Source organism: Chiloscyllium punctatum, chromosome 44 (assembly GCF_047496795.1).
Source record: "Chiloscyllium punctatum isolate Juve2018m chromosome 44, sChiPun1.3, whole genome shotgun sequence".
NCBI lineage: Eukaryota > Metazoa > Chordata > Chondrichthyes > Orectolobiformes > Hemiscylliidae > Chiloscyllium > Chiloscyllium punctatum.
In genome coordinates, this window is record NC_092782.1 from 61,946,235 (window position 1) to 61,968,523 (window position 22,289).

The following is a 22,289-nucleotide window of genomic DNA, read 5'->3' on the forward strand; positions in this document are numbered from 1 at the left end:
GAATTGCCCCTGTTCATATGTTTCTGAATTAAAGAGGTAATTACGTCATGTCCAGAAAAAAAAAACAGTTTCATCTGGTTTAGTTAATTAAAAACATCAGCTGCTATTCGATACAGAAAGCTTGTCGAGACCTGCCTAAAAGGTTCTGGAGGTGCAGTGGCAGTGTCCCTACTTCTGGGCCAGGAGGCCTGAGTTCAAGTCCCACATGTTTCAGAGGTGTGTAATAACATCTTTGAACCAGGTGATCAGACAGTTTCTGTAACCGTGCCTAAGTTTGGATGAAATTTAGAATTTCAATAGTAAATTACATTTAGGCATTAAATGTGAAAGACAAACACATTTAGAATTTTAGAAAGAAATTAAGAACTCACTTGCTCGCTACACTGTCTCACAATGGCAGTGCGTCAGGAAAGGTGACCTGTACAAGAAGGACGGGTTTCACCGAAATTAGAAGGAGGCAAATATACTGGCAGGGAGGTTTGCTAGATCTTATTGGGATTGTATTATAGACCCCCTAATAGTCAAAGGGAAATTGAGAAACAAATTTGTAAGGCGATCCCAGCCAACTGTAAGAATAATGGGTTGTTATGATAGGGGATTTTACCTTTCCAAACATAGACTGGGGCTACCATAGTGTTAAGGGTTTAGATGGAACGGAATTTGTTAAGTGCGTACAAGAAAATTTTCTGATTCATTATGTGGATCTATCTACGAGAGAAGATATAAAACTTGGCCTACTCTTGGGAAATAAGGCAGGGCAGGTGACTGAGGTGTCAGTGGGGGAGCATTTTGGGGCCAGCGACCATAATTCTATTAGATTTTAAATAGTGATGGAAAAGGATAGACCAGATCTAAAAGATGAAGTTCTAAATTGGAGAAAGGCCAATTTTAACGGTATTAGGCAAGAACTTTCAAAATCTGATTGGGGGCAGATGTTCGCAGGTAAAGGGACGGCTGGAAAATGGGAAGCCGTCAGAAATGAGATAACAAGAATCCAGAGAAAATATATTCCTGTTAGGGTGAAAGGAAAGGCAGGTAGATGTAGGGAATGCTGGATGACTGAAGAAATTGAGGGTTTGGTTAAGAAAAAGAAGGAAGCATATGTCAGTTATAGACATGAATCCTTAGAAGAGTATAAAGGAAGTAGAAGTATACTTAACAGGGAAATCAGGAGGGCAAAAAGGGGACATGAGATAGCTTTGGCAAATAGAATTAAGGAGAATCCAAAGGGTTTTTACAGATACATTAAGGACAAAAGGATAACTAGGGAGAGAATAGACCTCCTCAAAGATCAGCAAGGCAGCATTTGTGTGGAGCCGCAGAAAATGGGGGATATACTAAACATGTATTTTGCATCAATGTTTACTGTGTAAAAGAATATGGAAGATATAGACTGTAGGGAAGTAGACGGTGACATCTTGAAAAATGTCCATATTACAGAGGAGGAAGTGCTGGATGTCTTGAAACGCATAAAGGTGAATAAATCCCAGGACCTGATCAGGTGTACCCTAGAACTCTTTGGGAAGCTAGGGAGGTGATTGCTGGGCCTCTTGCTGAGATATTTGTATCATCGATAGTCATAGGTGAGATGCCAGAAGACTAGAGGTTGGCTAACGTGGTGCCATTGTTTAAGAAGGGTGGTAAGGACAAACCAGGGAACTATAGACCAGTGAGCCTAATGTCGGTGGTGGGCAAGTTGTTGGAGGGAATCCTGAGGGACAGGATGTACATGTATTTGGAAAGGCAAGGACTGATTCGGAATAGTCAACATGGCTTTGTGCATGGGAAATCATGTCTCACAAACTTGATTGTGTTTTTTGAAGAAGTAACAAAGAATATTGATGAGGGCAGAGCAGTAGATGTGATCTATGTGGACTTCAGTAAGGCGTTCGACAAGGTTCCACATGCGAGACTGGTTAGCAAGGTTAGATCTCATGGAATAAAGGGAGAACTAGCCATTTGGATACAGAACTGGCTCAAAGGTAGAAGACAGAGGGTGGTGGTGGAGGGTTGTTTTTCAGACTGGAGGCCTGCGACCAGTGGAGTGCCACAAGGATCGGTGCTGGGTCCTCTACTTTTCATCATTTACATAAATGATTTGGATGTGAGCATAAGAAGTACAGTTAGTAAGTTTGCAGATGACACCAAAATTGGAGGTGTAGTGGACAGCGAAGAAGGTTACCTCAGATTACAACAGGATCTGGACCAGATGGACCAATGGGCTGAGAAGTAGCAGAGGGAGTTTAATTCAGATAAATGCGAGGTGCTGCATTTTGGGAAAGCAAATCTTAGCAGGACTTATACACTTAATGGTAAGGTCCTTGGGAGTATTGCTGAACAAAGAGACCTTGGAGTGCAGGTTCATAGCTCCTTGAAAGTGGAGTCGCAGACAGATAGGATAGTGAAGAAGGCATTTGGTATGCTTATCTGTCAGACTATTGAGTACAGGAGTTGGGAGGTCATGTTGAGGCTGTTCAGGACATTGGTTAGACCACTGTTGGAATATTGCGTGCAATTCTGGTCTCCTTCCTATTGGAAGATGTTGTGAAACTTGAAAGGGTTCAGAAAAGATTTACAAGGAATTTGCCAGGGTTGGAGGACTTGAGCTATAGGGAGAGGCTGAACAGGCTGGGGCTGTTTTCCCTGGAGTGTCAGAGGTTGAGGGATGACCTTAAAGAGATTTAGAATATTATGAGGGGCATGGATAGGATAAATAGACAAAGTCTTTTCCCTGGGGTTGGGGAATGCAGAACTAGAGGGCATAGATTTAGGGTGAGAGGGGAAAGACATAAAAGAGACCTAAGGGTCAACTTTTTTTTTGCAGAGGGTGGTACGTGTATGGAATGAGCTGTCAGAGGAAGTGGTGGAGGCTGGTACAATTGCCACATTTAAAAGGCATTGGATAGGTATATGAATAGAAAGGGTTTGGAGGGATATGGGCCAAGTGCTGGCAGGTGGAACTAGATTGGGTTGGGATATCTGGTCGGCATGGAAGGGTTGGACCGAAGGGTCTGTTTCCATGCTGTACATCTCTATGACTCTATGACTCTCTGAAAGAAAATCAGATTTAAAATAAAATCACACTGTTAACTCAAAGCATATTTATCAGTTCTTTACCTCCCATATCTGAAATTATATATTTTGTTTCAGAGTTTATACAGTAGGTAAATCAGACAAAATGGGATGATTCAAGAATGCAAGACAAAAATGGAATTACTTGAAAACCTCAGCAGGTTAGGCAGCATCTGTGGAGAGAAATCAGAGTTAACGTTTCAGGACCGGTGATCCTCAGTGTTCTCAAGAAGGGTTAGTGGACCTGAAACGTTAACTCTGATTTCTCTTCACAGATCCTGCCAGGCCTGCTGAGCTTTTCCAGAAACTTCTGTTTTTTGTCTCTGATTTACAGCATCCACAGTTATTTTGGTTTTTATTCAAAAGTGAACTTCAATCTCAGGTTTCTAATGAATTGCCAGAATCATTTGAATTTGTTTCCTAATTTGGGACATCATTTGAATCACACCTATTAAATCAGATCTGCACGATCACTCCTTTCTATCCCCAATACTTTACAATAACTGTGAGAAAAACTAGGTCATATTTCTGTTTATTTGTTTAATTTTACTCTTATGAATTTCTATAAACAATTCAATTGAACGCTTTGCTCTATAACATGCCTCTATTCAACTTTAAGAATATGAATTTATTCAAAAATTGCTTTACAAATGGGGATTGTAAAACATTATCGTACACAAAATTGGCAACTATGATTTCTCATGACTTCATTTTCGATTGATTGCTACAGCACTGTACTATTCTAAACGAAAACACTGGTCTGCTAATAATAGAGTGAAAGGTTAATTATAGATTTATACCAGTTGGTGGAGTGATTTATGATTTGCCATAATATTTGATTCTTTATAAACAGAATGCTCAATTAAAGCCAAATGAAGAAAGAGATCTGAAAGCAATAAGTATTTTTACATCGAAGACATTCTGGAACTTTTAAAAAAATTCTCCAGATACTTAGGAAGATGCCTTTAGTTTTCAATGTCAAACATGTGTCACTGACTACTATCAAGACTTGTCATGTACCAGATAATGTTGGGCATTGAATACTAATCAGGGTGAAGGCAGCAGGAAGACTTTCTGGCATTCCTTAGAGGAAAGCAAAATGCACAATATTTATTTGACAATGATAATGTCCCTAGTTTTAAAACAAATCTATGCAGATTATATGGATATTTATGTATTTTAGCTTGACCATTTTTCAAAAGCACTCTGAACATTTATAATGTATCTAAAATTGAATATTCAATGCTGTAATATATCAAGAGAAAGATGAAATGGTTGAAAGCTGATACGGAATTGTTTTTTGTATTAGTAAAGTTGTGTCTTCTGTTTTCATTCCATTCGATTTAGGTAATTGCTGCAAGATCACTGGTGCCTAGAAAGCATCTCATTAATTGCTTCCCTAAAAAGTATCAGCTGTGTGAATGACAATTGTCCCAGAGAAGCCATATCGAAACTGTCGTGTGGATTTATGTGTCTGAAATGGTTGCACAGATTGTGCAGTCTAATCAGATTTTTCTAATAGTGTAATAAATCACTAAAACGTTAGAGCAAAAACTACAACTAGTGGAAATGTAGCATATAAATTAAAACTTGCCCTTCATTGATCTGAAGAGGGTTACACATCTGAAATGTTATAAACACTTCTTTGTTTATTCTCAACAGTTCAGCCTTTTTTTGAATAAGAGCATGATTAACAATAATTCTCACATCGCACTTCAGGTATTTTGCAATTGTATTCTGACGGGAGGAGTGTCATTGGGACCCACCTTATTCACAGGATAAGGATGGGCAGGATTTATCGCTCATCCCTAATTGCTCAGAGAGCAGTGAAGATATCAACCACATTGTGCGGATCTGGAATCACATATAGGCCAGATCAGGTAAGGATGGCAGATATCCTTCCCTAAAGGGCATTATTGAACAAGTTCGGTTTGTCCAACAATCAATTCATAGTCACCCTTTGACTGTTAATTCCAGATTTTTTAATAATTGAATTCAAATGTTGCCATGGTAGAGATTTGAACTCAGGCCCCCAGAACATTGCCTAGGTCTCTGGATCAACAGTCCAGCAACAATACCATCACCTTTGTGCTACTAACTCTGTTACCAATCAAACATGTAATGTTGGCCTGGGGTCACATATCAGACAAGCCAGGTAAAGATGGCAAGTCCATTCCTGTGGACTATTATTGACTTGCTTAACTCATGGCCTCAATTCTGCTCCTTGTAACAGAATTGTCTGATTGCTATTGTTTACATAGTTTTAGGGGAGGAAGGGTGAATTAACGCTTCTCCTTTTCAACCGCTCAGGTGGCAAAACTAAGATTATAAATTGTTTTTCGCATGTGGCTATTTTATATTTCAATGCCAGTGCAGTTGCAAATTCAGAAATCTAGAAGACAATTGCAAGGATTTCTTGAGTGAAAGAAAGAGGAATTTTATAGCTTATTAATTTTGAGAAAAACAATACAATAAGACATTAAACACATACACAAAAACAAAGATATAAAGATTAAAAAGGGAGAGTGTCTAATACTAAAAGGAAGAGCTAGAGTGCATATTTTACTATATCCTTTGAAATCTTGTGCTATCAGGTTTTAACCTGAGACCATGGTTGTTTAATTGATGCCTCATATCCTCAACAGTAGCAGAAATTATAGGTATAGAGTTTTCTGTCAATGGATGTTTTTCTGATTTGTTATTTATGAGGCATTGTCTTTTGAGAGGCTGGGAGAAAATAAACAGGAAAAGAAAGAACAAACCTTCAGGTCTTATTGTTGCAAACCACTATTCTTCTTTTTCTGCTCTGCTCAACAAGCAGTTACTTGAAACAGTTCATTGTTCATTCTTTGCCTTTTGTTCTCTTTATTTGTGTATTCCCAAGTCTGGCTTCATTGTTTTACTAAGCTTGACAACTTGAAGGCAAATCTTTCATCTCAATGTGTGAGTTCTGAGGAAGGGTCACTTGGCCTGAAATTTTGCTTTCTGTCCACAAATGCTACCAGACCTGCTGAGCTTTTCTAGTAATTTCTGTTTTTGTTTAAGGTATAAATCAAACCAGAGATTCAGGTCTGAGTGATTGGTTTCAGTTCCAATTTCAGTTCAGTCCAAGTCTTGTTTATTGATGGTTTCCTGAGTTGATTAACCTTTTGGTAGGTGATCACTATAGCCATCTTAAATCAAAGTGCTTCCCTTACAAACACTCTTTTAGTTCATAAACATTTTCTGATAGTAAAATCAGATGATGGATGTTGAAGTCCATGATTTACCACTACTGTAACATGTACTGCAGTTACACCTTTAATTAGAGTCATAGAGTCATAGAGATGTACGGCACAGAAACAGACCCTTCTGTCCAACTCGTCGACCAGATATCCTTACCTAATCTGGTCCCACTTTTTAGCACTTGGCCGATATCCCTCTAAACCCTTCCTATTTATATACCCATCCAGATGTCTTTTAAATGTTGTAATTGTACCAGCCTCCACCACTTCCTCTGGCAGCTCATTCCACACACGTACCACCCTCTGTGTGAAAAAGTTGTCCCTTAGGTCCATTTTAAATCTTTCCCCTCTCACCCTAAACCCACACCCTCTGGACTCCCCCATCCTAGGGAAAGACTTTGTCTGTTTTTCCTATCCATGCCCCTCATGATTTTATAAGCCTCTATAAGGTCCCCCCTCAGCCTCCGACGCTCCAGGGAAAACAGCCCCAGCCTGTTCAGCCTCTCCCTGTAGCTCAAATCCTCCAACCCTGGCAACATCCTTGTAAATCTTTTCTGAACCCTTTCAAGTTTCACAATGTCCTTCCAATAGGAGAGACGAGAATTGCATGCAATAGTCCAAAAGTGACCTCACCAATGTCCTGTACAGCCGCAAAATGACATCCCACCTCCTATACTCAGTGCGCTGACCAATAAAGGAAAGCATACCAAATGCCTTCTTCACTATCCTATCTACCTGAGACTCTAGTTTCTAGGAGCACTCCAAGGTCTCTTTGTTCAGCAACACTCCATAGGACCTTACCATTAAGCGTATAAGTCCTGCTCTGATTTGCTTTCCCAAAATGTAGCACCTCACATTTATCTAAATTAAACTCTATTTGCCACCCTTTGGCCCATTGGCCCATCTGATCAAGATTCTGGAATAGAGTGATGCTGGAAAAGCACAGCAGTTCAGGCAGCATCCGAGGAGCAGGAAAATTGACATTTCGGGAAAAAGCCCTTCATCAGGAATACAGGCAGAGTGCCTGAAGGGTGGAGAGATAAATGAGAGGAGGGTGGCAGTGGGGAGAAAGTAGCATAGGGTACAATAGGTGAATGGGGTGGGGATGAAGGTGATAGGTCAGAGAGGAGGGTGGGGGAAGGTAGCAAAGAGTACAATGGGTGAATGGGGGTGGAATGAAGGTGATAGGTCAGAGAGGAGGGTGGATAGGTGGAAAGGAAGATAGGTAGGTAGGACAAGTCATGGGGACAGTGCTGAGCTAGGAGGCGTCCAGTCTCCCCAATGTAGAGGAGACTGCATCAGGAGCAACGGATACAATAAATGATATTGGTGGATGTGCAGGTGAAACTTTGATGGATGTGGAAGGCTCCTTTAGGGCCTTGGATGGAGGTGAGGGAGGAGGTGAGGGTGCAGGTTTTACAGTTCCTGTGGTAGCAGGGGAAGGACGCCTCCTAGCAGAGCGCTTTAGGGAACATCTCCGAGACACCCGCACCAATCAGCCACACCGCCCTGTGGCCCAACATTTCAACTCCCCCTCCCACTCAGCCGAGGACATGGAGGTCCTGGGCCTCCTTCACCGCCGCTCCCTCACCACCAGACGCCTGGAGGAAGAATGCCTCATCTTCCGCCTCGGAACACTTCAACCCCAGGGCATCAACATGGACTTCACCAGTTTTCTCATTTCCCCTCCCCTCACCTCACCCCAGTTCCAAACTTCCAGCTCAGCACTGTCCCCATGACATGTCCTACCTGCCTATCTCCTTTCCACCTATCCACTCCACCCTCCTCCCTGACCTATCACCTCCATCCCCACCCCCACTCACCTATTGTACCCTATGCTACTTTCTCCCCACCCCCACCCTCCTCTCATTCATCTCTCCACCCTTCAGGCACTCTGCCTGTATTCCTGATGAAGGGCTTTTGCCCAAAATGTCGATTTTCCTGCTCCTCGGATGCTGCCTGAACTGCTGTGCTTTTCCAGCACCACTCTATTTCAGAATCTGGTTTCCAGCATCTGCAGCCATTGTTTTAACCATCCGGTCAAGATCCTGTTGTAATCTGAGGTAACCCTCTTCACTGTCCACTACACCTCCAATTTTGGTGTCATCTGCAAACTTACTAACTGTACCTCTTATGCTCACTTCCAAATCATTTTTCAGATTCCAAGGTACTCACTAACAGACTCCACAAAGACATCTCTCAAAATTCTAAACTTGTGTTTGAATAAGCAAGTTCATTCACAAAAAAACTGGTTCCCCTGCAGAAAAACCACTAAAATATGCAACACGCTCACACGAAGTTCAGCAAAAATTCTGTAGACCCAGGGATTAAATAGAACACAGACTTTAGAAGTAGGCTATTCGGACCATTTGGCCCCTATGACAATTTTGGCTCCATACAAACCTCTTCCAATGCCTCTTCATCTTACCCTTACAGCAGTGTTGTTAATCCCCACTCCCTGGCATTTATTTATCTTCCAATAAACACATCTCCAATAGTGGCTTAATCTTATTTTTATCTGAATCTGAGATGCGCCAGATTTTTCCGAGGGTTTGATGTTGCAAGACCTAGTAGGATCTCTCTATTTCTTACCAAATTCTCCTCATTAATTACCTACCACGGTGGCTTTCATGCCCAATTTCCACCCATCTGTCAATTTCAAAGAGGAGTCTTAGGACTCGCACCATTAACTCTGTTTTTCTCTCTCCATAGATACTTCCCACGTCCTGAGTTTCTTCAGCATTTTCTGTTTTCTATCAATTGTACTGGAATGCAGGTACATCGCAGATATACTTCAGTGTACACACTACTGGGTCATTAACTGCAGATCTGCCTTCATACCATGAACCTGCACCAGTCACAATCCATATAATCAGTCAGGGATCAGAGACACAACGAACCCTCCAGCAGACTCTTCAAGAGATATTTGCAGAGTCCTGGAATTCCCTTCCTAATGACTTTCTGTGTCTACCTGCAGCAGGGGGAACTGCAGCATTTCTAGAAGACACCTCACCGTCACCTTCTCAAGAGCCATCAGGGACAGGGCAATAAATGTTGGACCCAGCCAGTAACACCCACATCCCACAAATGAATATAAAGAATTGAATACAACAGAACAGAACTTGTCTCTGAATCAGTGGAGTTAAGTTCTCGGCCCTCTCCTGTGGGCAGTGAAATTTAATGAAGAGGAAAAGGCTGAACCAATAACTCAGGACAAATCCATGTTTGGGAATATCATCTTTGAGATGAGGGATGCTTTAGGGACTACCCCAGGTCAGGGCCTTTACTGCAGAGGGAATGCAGTATAAAATTAAGGAGGTCTTGTTAAAACTACACAAGGCACTAGTCAAACCATAGTTGAGATACCGTGAACAGTTTTGGGCCCAATTTTCAGGAAAGATATCCTGGAATTGGAGGCAATCCAGAGAAGACTCACTTGGCTGGTATTATGTACAGAGGGACTGTCTTATGAGGAAAGGCTGAGTAGATGGAGTCGATGCTGACTGGAGGCTAGAAGAATGAGGCGACCTTATTGAAACAATATTCATAGGGGACTCGACAGGATAGATGTGGAAAGGTTGTTTCCCCTTGTGGGAGAATCTAGGACCAGAGGCCTTCATCTCAGAGTAAGGGATTGCTCAATTAGGACAGACTGAGGAGGAATTTCTTCTCTCAGACAATAGTGAATCTGTGGAATTCCTTACCACAGACAGCTATTGAGGCTCGGTCCTTAATTGTAACCAAGGTTGCGATAGAGAGATTTTGAATCAGTGAGGGATTCAAGAATTAATCATTAAACTTTCTTTCAGAAAGAGCATGGGGTGGTTATGGTGGCTCTGTGGTTAGCACCACTGCCTCCCGGTGATAGAAACCTGGGTTTGATTCCAGCCTCGGGCAACTGAGTGGAGTTCGCATGTTTCCTTCCTGATTTATTATGTCCTGAGATACAGTGAGAAGTATTTGCACGCTAACCAGACAAATTATACCTTCCAGATGGGGCTAAGGGGGGAGTGGGTAAGATGTTAGTGAGGGGTGTGAACTGACCGTTACATGTCATGCAAGGTCTGCACTCTTTCTCAACATTCTCAGTACGATATGTAATTTGCACAAACATTCTTCAGGGTTGCAAGAGGAATTTGAAAGTTAGAGTTTAAAGTCGTTGGTTCATCTGTAGTTCTAACATTTGAAAAGATGAAATTAGGGCAGCACAGTGGCTCAGCAGTTAGCACAGCTATCTGACAGTGCCAGGGACCCAGGTTCAATTCCACCCTTAGGTGACTATGCATATGGAGATTGCATATTCTCTCCCACAGGCTAAAGATGTGCAGTTTAGGTGGATTGGCCATGCTAAATTGCCTATAGTGTTCAGGGATGTGTAGGTTAGGTGCATTAGTCGGGGGTAAATGTAGAGTAATAAGGTTGGGGAATGGGTCTCGGTGGGGCACTCTTTGGAAGGTCAGTGTGGACTTGTTGGGCCAAATGGCCTGTTTCCACACTTTAGGGGAGTATTGTGTGTATATAGCCTACATGATGCTCCTGGTTGGGGTGTGTAGAACCAGGGGACACTAATTCAGGGTATGGAGGGGCGGAGAAATGTTTCACTCAAATGTGAAACAGCAGTGAGAGTGCTGCAGAAAAGGATGGATTTAGATATGCACTTGCAAGGCCAAGGTATTTAAGGCTTTGGGCCAAGGGCTGGATAATGGGATTAGAATAGCAGTTGTTTTTGACCAGCACAGACTCAATGAACCGAAGGACCTCTTTCTGTGCTGTAGACCTCTATGACTCAAAAGCTAGTGGACTGTGAAATTCTCCAGCACAGAAGATGTGGAGGCTAGTCACTAGATAAAGCACTTGGCTTTAAAAGGATCAAAAGATATGGGAGAAAAATAGGGACAGGCCATTGCATTGGTGATCAGCCATGACCATAAGAAATGGCAGATTAGGGCCGAACGGCCTACTCCTGATCCTGTCTTTGTTGTTTTTATGTCTACTGTTTTAAATTAATCAACCCACAAAGTTAACAATCCCTGACCAGCAATTACTTATGATACCATATCAATCACCCGACAAGTGGTGGTTAGGACCCCCTGCAGTATTAACCCTTTCACCAATACGCAACAGCCCCTAGGGACTCTTGTGGTGCAGTGATAGTGTCCCAAAATCTAAGTCAGAAGGCCCAGGATCAAGTGTCACCTGTTCTAGAGGTGTACAATAACACAGAACAAGTCAGCTAAAAATACCTCTAACATCAGTCATGGATTCATCATGCTCAGACTCTCCCTGACTCTGCTCCAACACTGGCCACTTGTGAAAGTGAATATTTAATTTATGTTTCCATTGATTTTGATTGAGAATAATTATAAAAAGAACAGAAATCAATTAGAAATGCCCAACTAGGTTTAATGAAAGCATTAAGTTGTGTTGTTACCAGCAGACACTGATCCCCTCCTTCTGGTGCAATGTCACAGTATGACAGAATTGTTATGTAGCAGAAGGAGGCCATTCAGCCCATCGTGCCTGTACTAATTCTTCAAATCAGCCTCATTACTTAGTGGCAGTCTCCTGCTTGCTCCCTATATCCTTGCTCATAATTTCTATTGAAATAATAATTCAATTCCCCTCCTGAATGTTTCAATGGAACCTACCTCCACCACAAATCCAGGCAGTACATTCCAGACCCTAACTACTCGCTGGGTGGAAGAAGTTTTTCTTATATCAGCCTTGTTTCTTTTGCACATCAATTTAGATCTATGTCCTCTCATTCTTATTTCTTTTAAAAAGTAGGAACAACTTCTCCCTATCTACTCTATCCAGGCATTCACTGAATCTCCTCTCTCTTCCTAAGAGAACAGAACCAAATGCTGCATAGAGTCATAGGGATGTACAGCACGGAAACAGACCCTTTGGTCCAACCTGTCCATGCCGACCAGATATCTCAACCCAATCTAATCCCACCTACCAGCACCCGCCCCATATCCCTCCAAACCCTTCCTATTCATATACCCATTCAAATGCCTCTTAAATGTTTCAATTGTACCAGCCTCCACCACAATTCAGTCTTTTAACGCAAGTTTCTCTTTCCTGGAACCAATCCCATAAATTACTTCTGCACTCTCTCTCCAACGTCTTCACATCTTTCCTATAATGTGATGCTGACAAGTGTTCTCAATACTCCAGCTGAAGTCTAACAAGTGTCTTGTACAAGTTCAACATCACCTCCTTGCTCTTGTACTCTATGCTCCAATTAATAAAGCTGAGAACACTGTGTGCTTTATTAACTGCTCTCTCCAGCTGTTCTGCCACCTTCAATGACCTGTGCACATACACCCCCAGCTCCCTCTGCTCCTGCATCCCCTTTCGAATTATGCTCCCTATTTAATGCTGTTTTCTAATATTCTTCTGACCAAAGTGCATCACCTCACATTTCTCTGCCTGGAACCTCATCTACCATCCATCCACCCACTCCACCAATGTCTTTTGGAATTCCACACTGCCCTCCCCAATGTTTACAATTCTTCCAAGTGTCCTCTGCAAACTTTTGAAATTGTCCGGTTCACACGGTGATCTTAGAGTTTTATAAAATCATGAGGGGCATGATTAGGGTAAATAGCCAAGGTGTTTTTCTCAGAGTAGAAATCTGAAAGGTATTTGCTTAAGCTGAGAGGGGCAGCTTTTTCATGCTGAGGGGGGATGCATGTACGGAATGAGCTATCAGAGGAAGTGATGGAGGCTGGTCCAATTATGACAATTAAGGGGTACATCAATGGGAAGGGCTTTGAGGGATATGGGCCAAGTGCTGGCAAATGGGACTAGATTAACTGAGGAATGTCTGGTCAGCATGGACGAGTTGGTGTCTGTTTCTGTGCTGTACATCTCTATGAAAAGCAACGGTCCCAATACTGACCCCTGGGGAACTCCACTATAAATCTTCCTTGAGCCTGGTAAATACCCATTGCCCATTACACTGTTTCCTATCACTCAGCCATTTCTCTAGCCACACTGATAACTGTCCCGTTCATACATGATATATACCTTTCCTCATAAGTCTGTTGTGTAGCACAAAACACTTTCTGAAAGTCCATGCACATCACATCAATGACATTACCCTCATTACCTTCCTGTTACCTCTTCAAAAGGTTTCTAATAAGTTTGTTAAACATGATTTCCTCATTGTAAATTCTAGCTTAATCTTTCTAATCAACAGCTCCTTCTTCTCCATGTGATTTTTAATTCTATCCTAAATTATTATTTCTGTTAACTTCAGGTGCTGTGTATGAGCTGTGTTTGAGAAGGTCCAGCACTTTGTTCTATCTGAGCATAATCTTGCCATCCTGGTGTCTAGTGAGCAGCTGCCTGAGGGTGGGGGCTAAGTCAGGTTGGAGGGAGATGTGTGTGTGTCACAACATGCTCAGTAATTCGCTGTTTATTTCCGATTACTGGCATTTACAGCTTTGTGTTTTCAAGTGAGAATAATCCCCGAAGGAGTTATAAATGGGGATGTGTGCAAACTCCCCAGCAACAAATGAGTGTATTTAACCTGTGACTAAACAATCGAAGAGTCTGGGAGATTACTCACCATCTGCTGACTGTTTTGCGGAGATCTTGCAGCCTGAGGCTGGAGTTGCTCAGGTTCAGTTTCCCTGCTCTTTGAGACCAGCTCTGAGCTCTGACTGAGCTCATTATTGTCAATGTTAATATTGTTAGAGGTGTCTCCCATATTAGGAATATGTTCCACCGGCTGCGCACCAGGCTGCACACAGATGGTCTCTGGATGAACCGTGACACATTCCTCTAACTCTGTACTGGCTCTGAGCTTACATTCGGGCTGAGCACCTGGAGGAGCACTTTCCCCTCCATTTCCAAAACAGTGGAATATGTCAGAGCAGGCAAACTGATGCATTCTACCAAGGTGAGGCTTCCCAGCAACATGAGGACACCTTTGTAACAATCTCTCCTCTCCTTCTCTCTCAGCTCCTGTCTCTCTCTCTCTCTCTCTTTAGATCCAGAAATGGAAGAGGGTAAACACAAGGCCTGTAAGAAACTCATCTGATGTTACACACAAAGGTGTTCCCCTGTGGGTGTCAGGTGTAAGGCCACTGGTACACAGCGAACTGGAACTCCGGCGATAATATTACTGATCTGAATCAACATGATCATCTTCAATGTAGTCTGATCTGTCAAGTCTTTAAACCAACAATACCAGATCAGTGATATTATTCCTGACAAATATAATTCTAGGATTACAGACTTTAAATATTTAACACCTGAAATAAAGGAAACATTTATCTCTCATTCACACACATCTGAAAGTTACTTTCAAACTCTGGCAGTTCATTTATATTTGATGGTGTCAGCTGAGGAATGTATTGGACTGACATACAAACCCCAATGTGACAGTATGTTCTAGTCAGTTCATTTTTGACCAACTGTACAAATCAACAATATTTCTCCATTTATTTCACATCATTCAGGAGCTCAGGGGATGGCCCAGGGCCTTTTAGCCAATGAGATACTTTGAAAGATAATTATTGCTGTAGTGTAGTAGGCAGGGCAGTTAATTTGTACACAAATAAAAATCATACAACACCAAGTTATAGTCCAACAGGTTTACTTGGATGTACAAACTTTCTAAGTGCTGTTCCTTCATCAGGTAGCTAGTGGAGGAGGTACATAGGACACAGAATTTATAGTAAAAGGTCAAAATGTCATACAACTGATGCGATGTATTAGACAAACCGAGACAGCTGTTAAGTCTTTAATCACTTAGAATGAGGATACAGGTTCCGATTGATTAATATGTCAATCCCAGAATTTCTTTCAAGTCACAGCCCCAGGATAAATTATGGTATTATCAGTGTATAAAAAAAGTGACACCTCAGCTCAGACAATGCATTAAAGGTGTGAGGTTAGAGTCTGTCTGTATTCCAACCTGGAGTCAGACTGGTTCTATTTCCAAAGTAGAAATTTAGAAAATGTTACATTGACTACCTACAGATTGTGTGCCTTTTGAACAAAATAGAATATATCTGCAAATACAAATCTGTGAATATGTGTACACATATGTTCACAGCAAGCTCCCATGAAGGAACAATATTGTCATGAAGGGGTAATGCGTTTTTGTGAGGTTGATTGTACAAGAGAACATGGATCAGGACACCAGGGATAACTCCTTTACTGTTGTCTGAAATTCTTTTTCACAGGTGAAATCTCCAAAGTGCAGTGCTCACCATGCATCATTCCCTCAGCACTGACCCTGAGACTGTACAAAACCACGTCATGACTGACCATTTGACAGAACTGTGCTCTCTTAGAACAATCCACCTGACGATGCAGCACTCCCTCAGCACTGTACCTCCGACAGTGTGGTGCTCCCTCAGCACTGATCCTCTGACAGTGCAGCACTCCCTCAGCACTGACTCTCCGAAAGTGCAGTGCTCCCCCAGCACAGACTCTCTGTCAGTGCAGTGCTCCCTTAGCACTGACCTTCCGATGGTGCAGCACTCCCACAGCACTGACCCTCTGACAGTGTGGTGCTCCCTCAGCATTGACCCTCTGACAGTGTGGCACTCCCTCAGCATTGACCCTCTGACAGTGCAGTGCTCCCTCAGAGCTGACCCTCTGATAGTGTGGCACTCCCTCAGCACTGACTCCCCCCAAAGTGAGATTCTACGTCAATATTCTTATTAATTTTAAAACATTTAGATTGAACCTTAGCCCTTCCTAAAACATCCTTACAAGTAATACACAGAATCATATAAATACTTAAATTAGAAGTTAAAATTAAAATCAGTACCATGGAAACATGTGGAATTCCTTATTTGCAGCAGTATGTATGCTATAGCCACAGCTCAGATCATATGACCAATAACACTGGAGAATGAGGCATCTCTGAAAGGGATTCTGAAATGATCTGGTCCACTTCTATCTCATTCTCCGGAGAAAGAAAAATCCAACAATGCTTTACTCCTGCTTCGTGAAACAGAAATTCTTTCCACCAGATATCAACCAGCGATTTTAATTTCTAAAATGGCACTCTTGCTTTCATCAAATAAATCCGAATGCAGGACAAAAATCTGACAATTTCGTTCAGACATTATGAACAAAATGATCATTCTACTTTTTTTGCAAAAAAAAATCAATCTCCTTACACAATATGCAATAGCTGTCCAACTTAGAAAGTTAAAGCATTCAACTGAGTGAAATGGGTCTGGTGAAAATAAACACACGAATGTTGTCAGTTTGTCACATTGTCAGTTATTGTGCTTGTTCCCTGCACAAGTGTTTGGAAAAATGAGCAATCATTTCTATTGCCCGTTCCCATTCCCTATGGTGATGTTTATAGGAAGATGAGGGTCTGCATTCCTTCTGGTATTCAAACAGATGAAAGACTCAACAGACAATCAAGGTCTTTTTCAATGTATAACTTCAGTTACATCACACTGTAAACTTTTGCTATAAATTCTGTGCCTTACAATTGTGTCCTCCACAACCACCCGATGAAGGATCGGCGCTCCGAAAGCTAGTGTGCTTCCAATTAAACCTGTTGATGTTGTGTGAATTTTAACTTTGCATTCCTTCTAGTATTGTTTTTCTGCAGCCTCCCTCCAGCTGAGACGCTCATCTGAACCCCAGTACATAACGTGAACAAATCTTAAAGACAAAGTCAAGCCAGCCTAGGACGTATCCGCATGTCACTATTCACACAAAGTCAAGTATTCACAACTCTCCAACTCCACAGTGTCTCATGTCCACTTCACTTGTAGAGGTGACTGTTCCATTTCTCCCATTCTCACGAAGGCTGGAGATAAACTGCACATGATGTTGGGTCATTTCCCGGTTGGCAAATTATAGCTCACAGAGTGCCATAGGAAATCACAGTGAATAACTTGGACAACGGCTCCAAATGTAGTCGAGGTGTTACAAAGGAAGTTGTGAGGAGGACACACAGACCCTCCAAATGAAGATAGGCTCGCTAAAACATGGTGCGATAATTGGCCAGGTGGAGTAAACTTTGGGAAAAAGTGAATTTGTCCATGCTGGCAGAAAGAGTACAAAAACAGAGTCGTTTTTAAGTGGAGAGAGTGACTGCAGAATCTGACATTACAGAGACATCTGGTTGTCCTTGTACATGAGTCACAAGAAGTACATTAAGTAGGAGAAAGTGAGCACTGTAGATGCTGGAGAGTCAGAGTTGGAAAGTGTGGTGCTGGAAAAGCACAGCCGGTCAGTCAGCATCTGAGGAGCAGGAGAGTCGATGTTTCGAGAGTAAGCCTGGGCATATGTGCAAGTACATTAAGTAGTTAGGAAGGCAATTGGAATGTTGGGATGCCTTTATCATAGGCTGATGGAGAATAAAAGGTGGAATTTCTTTTTACAACTGTACAGGACTTTGTGAGACTGGACTCTGAGCACTGTGTACAATTCTCCTCTCTTTAGCAGGGGTGGACCTGCACTAGAAGCAGTTCAGAGAAGATTCACTCGCTTTGTCTGGAATAAAGGGGTTGCCTTATCAATAAAGACTGAGTCAGTTTAGAAGACTGAGAGGTGATCATGTTAAGACATACAACACGCCAAAAATGGGACCGGGGAAATGCTGAGAGGAGGTTTCCCTTGGGGGAGTATTTAGAACTAGGGGCGCAGTTTAAAAATGAAGAGGAATTCCTTCACATCATTGGAGCTGGGTCATTGATTATACTCAAGGATAAGTTAGATAGATTTATGATTGATCAGCAAGTCAGTTAAGTGTGAGGGCAGACTGGAAGGTGGAGTTAAGGCCACAATTGGATCAGCCCTGATTGTGGAGGAGAGTAGGACCAGTCTCACAGACTGCTTGGCCTAATTCAGGCTTTCCTTTTTTAGGTTCTTATGACCTAGTTTTAACCAAATATCATTAATCCTCATTCCACGGGAATCCCAAAGGAAGTGCATTGGACAAATGTCTTTAGATTATTGATTCATCTCTTACTGAAAATTCTTGCAATATATTCTGGTATGCTCTTTATCACCGAGCAACAAATCATGGGGAGGCTGTGGACTTGCCCTCAGTATGAAAATCTAACTCCCAGAATCTGAGTTTAATAGACTGTGGTAACTAAGAAACTTAATAATAATGTGGTCTGACAATGGAATGTGGGCACCACTAGCTTGGCCACTATTTATGAGCCATCTCTAATTGCTCAGTTAAGATTCAACCACATTGCTGTGGGTCTGGAGTTATATAGAGGCCAAACTGAGTAAGGATGGAAGATTTCCTTCCTTACCTTTTCATAATCAACCTGTTCAATGATGTGGAGCAAGTGAGACTTGAACCCAGGCCTCCTGGTCCAGGGCTAGTACCGCACCACAAGAGGACACCTGTGATTATCTTCCATAAAGGACTTTTACGAAAGAGTCTGACTTTCTTACAAAAGTCCATTAATCGTTACACCAGTTCCTTTTGTAATGTAGTCTTATGTGATTAAAACTATAATTATAATGCCCATTTTCACTACGATTGTAATGTCCCACAAATGACAGTGATGTGAGTGCAAGGCTAATGTGTGTAATGTACGAAATAGGCCTCACTTTTTATTCCAGGTTTTAAAATTAAATTCAAATATCATTATCTGCCAAAGGGGGATTCAACACCAAGCTCCGAAATGTTAACCTGGTGTTCTGGATTACTCGATGTTATCACTACACCACATCTTCTGCCTAGTTCAAACATTTTACAAAAGTTTTATTTTTCCCTTTCCTTTGTAGACTTTATTTTCAGAAGTCTGCTCCCCTTCTATCCCCAACAGTGTCACAGACAACAGGTAATATTTGTGCCTCATGCAGTCATTCAGCTAGGAACCTACTTGACCGTCAAGTTATCAGAGCTAAGCGTACTCACTGCTGCTTTCTCAGTAACTGCTGGGCCTTAACAGTAACACACACATCCTATGACTTATTTTATTCAATCATGGAATGGTTGGACCAGCATTTATTAATGAATAGTCCGGCAAAGCTGTCTCATTTTCCCAGTCTCTGGATAAAGGGCACAGAGCCAATTCAAGTATCAGGCTCCCTCAGCAGAGAGCTGTTAGCTGAGTGCTGACCAGGGAGTAACAATGAACACTCTCTCAGTGTGGATTAATATTTCTAGGAAGAGCCACCAGGAGAGCTTTTGCAATTTGTGCAAGTGTTTATTTTGATTGACTCTTGTTTACAGCAAGGGCTCAGGTGAATGGCCTCCTTCAATACAGTAAACAGCCTGACTGCTCCAAACAGAATCTAAAGAAGGAACAAGCATTGAGATTGCTGGAGAAACTGGCAGCCGGGGTTGGGGGGGTGGGGGGGGGTGGTGGGGGGGAGAGAGAGAGAAAGGCAGGGAGAGAGACATTTTCCATGTCTCTCCTTGGCTACTCAGAAGCAGCTGTTGATAGGAGGTTAGTTGGAAATTCCTGAGTCTGCTCATTGTTCTCCCAAACTGGATACTCTAGCTAATTTCCAGAAAGGTGTGAATCAGCCAGGACCTACAGATCACAGTCCCCTTTTATAACACTGTTAACTCACATTGACCCTTGTTTCCTGATGGTGTAATCTGGTCAGGTGATCACAACGGAGAAAGTGAGGTCTGCAGATGCTGGAGATCAGAGCTGAAAATGTGTTGCTGGAAAAACGCAGCAGGTCAGGCAGCATCCAAGGAGCAGGAGAATCGATGTTTCGGGCATAAGCCCTTCTTCAGGAATCATTCCTTGGAGGCTGCCTGACCTGCTGCACTTTTCCAGCAACACATTTTCAGGTGATCACAGCAGCCATTTTAGAACAATATTTGAAACCCAGTTTTTAGTCCACAGAAGTCTCAAATATTAAAGTCAAATGAGACAAATTGTATATTGATGGCCCATTTTCACCACAATTGTAATGTCCCACAAATGACGGTGATGTGATTCCAAGGTTAATGTATGTTTGGTAGAGGACGCATTGTTGTCAAAAACAACTCCATGCTGCTCATTACTTAATGTCATGGGACTTATAACATTCATCGGACTGAACTCTGTTTAACTTCTGAATTGGAAGGCAGCTCCTATTACAGTACAACCCTCTTTTATTTAGACCCTGATATATCAATCAATGCTACATCCTTAAAGTGTTTTGCTACCTGACTTAAATCTGTAACTATCATGAAAACTTAGAATTCATTGTACGGTTTAAACAACCAAATACACATGTAATCCATTCTGACAGTTGGAAGATATTGATGAATGCAATATCTCTTAAATTATACCCTGTTTGTACAGGGGGGGAAGAGCATCTGTGGAGGATTAGTTACAGAAAAGTCAATGACTACCTGCTGAAACACATAGACAACAGCAAGATACAATCTGTGGTGATGGTTCAATATTTATTCAGTTGTGTTAAGCTGAAGCAAAATCACTTGTACATAAAATGAACAAAAATATTATAAACTGAGACACCGTTAATTCCACCACTTCTATCCCTACTCCCCACCTTTCTTATTTAATTCTGATAATATCCTAGCTTTAGGAAACTTATAAAGATAATAATCCAGCCAGGAGACTGGTTAAATGCTAACATTTCACAATGTATAATTCCTGATGTAATTATTTATTTTTGTATTCTTCCTGTCCATAAGACCATAAGGAGCAGAAATAGGAACAGGAGTAGACCATTCAGCCCATTGAGCCTGCCCTGCCATTCCCAACACCCACTTTCCTGTCCTTTCCCAGTAAGCCTGAATTGCCCGACTGATCAAGAATCAATCAGTCTCAGCCTTAAACATACACAAAGGCTCTACCCCCACAGCTCTCTGAGGCAAGGAGTTCTAAAGACTCTCAACACTCTGAGGGAAGAAATTCCTCCTCACCTCAGTCTTAAATTGGTGCTCCTTTTTCCTGAGACTGTGTTGTCTGTTCCTAGACCCTCCCGTGAGGGGAAACATCCTCAGCATTGACCCTGTCAAGCCTCTTAAGAATCCAATATGTTTCAATAAGATCACCTCTCATTCTTCTAAACTCCAATGAGTAGAATCCCAACCTGCTTAATTCATTTGACAATCTCTCCATACCAGGGATCACCAAGTGAGCCTTCTCTGAACTGCCTCCAATGAAATGATAACTTTTCTTAAATAAGGAGAGTGAAACTGCTCTGGTTCTCCATACGCGGTCACAGTCTTCCTATTACTTGTCCATTGTGCTGTTCTTCGTGTTTTAAGCTATGCTTTGAATATATTGACAATGAAGGATATCAGAGCCTAACCCAGTTGTGTCTTCATCTAACACTCACATACCAATGTTCCAAACGAACCCATCAGATAGCACTTGTCTGTAAAAGCATCAGGAGCTGGGTAAATTTTTTTTCACACTTTTTTTAACACTAACTTTTCTTAAAATGTTGATATTTATCTCTGAAATAAGGCTGGTGTGGTAGCTTTGTTTGTTCAACATTGAGGTCTAATGAGATCCTTCAAGATACTGATACCATTAGTTAGTATTATCAAAGTCAATCTGTTGTTACATTCTGGGTTTCAACAGAAGGAACAAAAAACTAAACTAAACATATCATAAAATTTTAGAAAACACAGCTATTTCATCTACAATTTTACAATTGAATGGGTTCCACTTTCAAGTAAAATGCAAGGTATTTGTATTTCAGTTTCAGCCATTATTTTCTACCATTTTGTTTTTACTTTTACTGAACTAAGGACAATGTGGGTCACCAGGTGGACAGCAGCGGTTCAAGAAGGCAGCTCACCCCCACCTTCTCAAGGTCAACTAGGGATGGGTAATAAATGCTGGGCCCAGTCAGCGATACCCATGTCCCAAGAAATGACTGACAAAAAAATGAGCTGCAGCACCAATGAACCAACAAATAAGTTTCAAATGCTGGAAATTTTAATGGAAAACAAACAAAAGATGTAGTTGATGGAACACTGTGCCCTTTAACCTTTCAATCTGGATTTGAATGCAATTCAGAACAATATAATAGAAGCCTCCTGTCTGCTTT

At 41.8% G+C, this 22,289-nt stretch overlaps 1 long non-coding RNA gene across 2 annotated transcripts in view; it reads left to right on the plus strand.

The window, feature by feature from the left end:
* The window catches only part of LOC140467029 (uncharacterized), a 79,497-nt gene extending 64,930 nt beyond the window's left edge, over window positions 1–14,567 (plus strand). For both annotated transcript variants that reach the window (XR_011955328.1, XR_011955329.1), the window contains exons 2-3: window positions 4,792–4,952; window positions 14,300–14,567. This is a non-coding gene — a long non-coding RNA (uncharacterized lncRNA). The remainder of the gene's footprint in view (window positions 1–4,791; window positions 4,953–14,299) is intronic.
* Window positions 14,568–22,289: the final 7,722 nt, after the last annotated feature.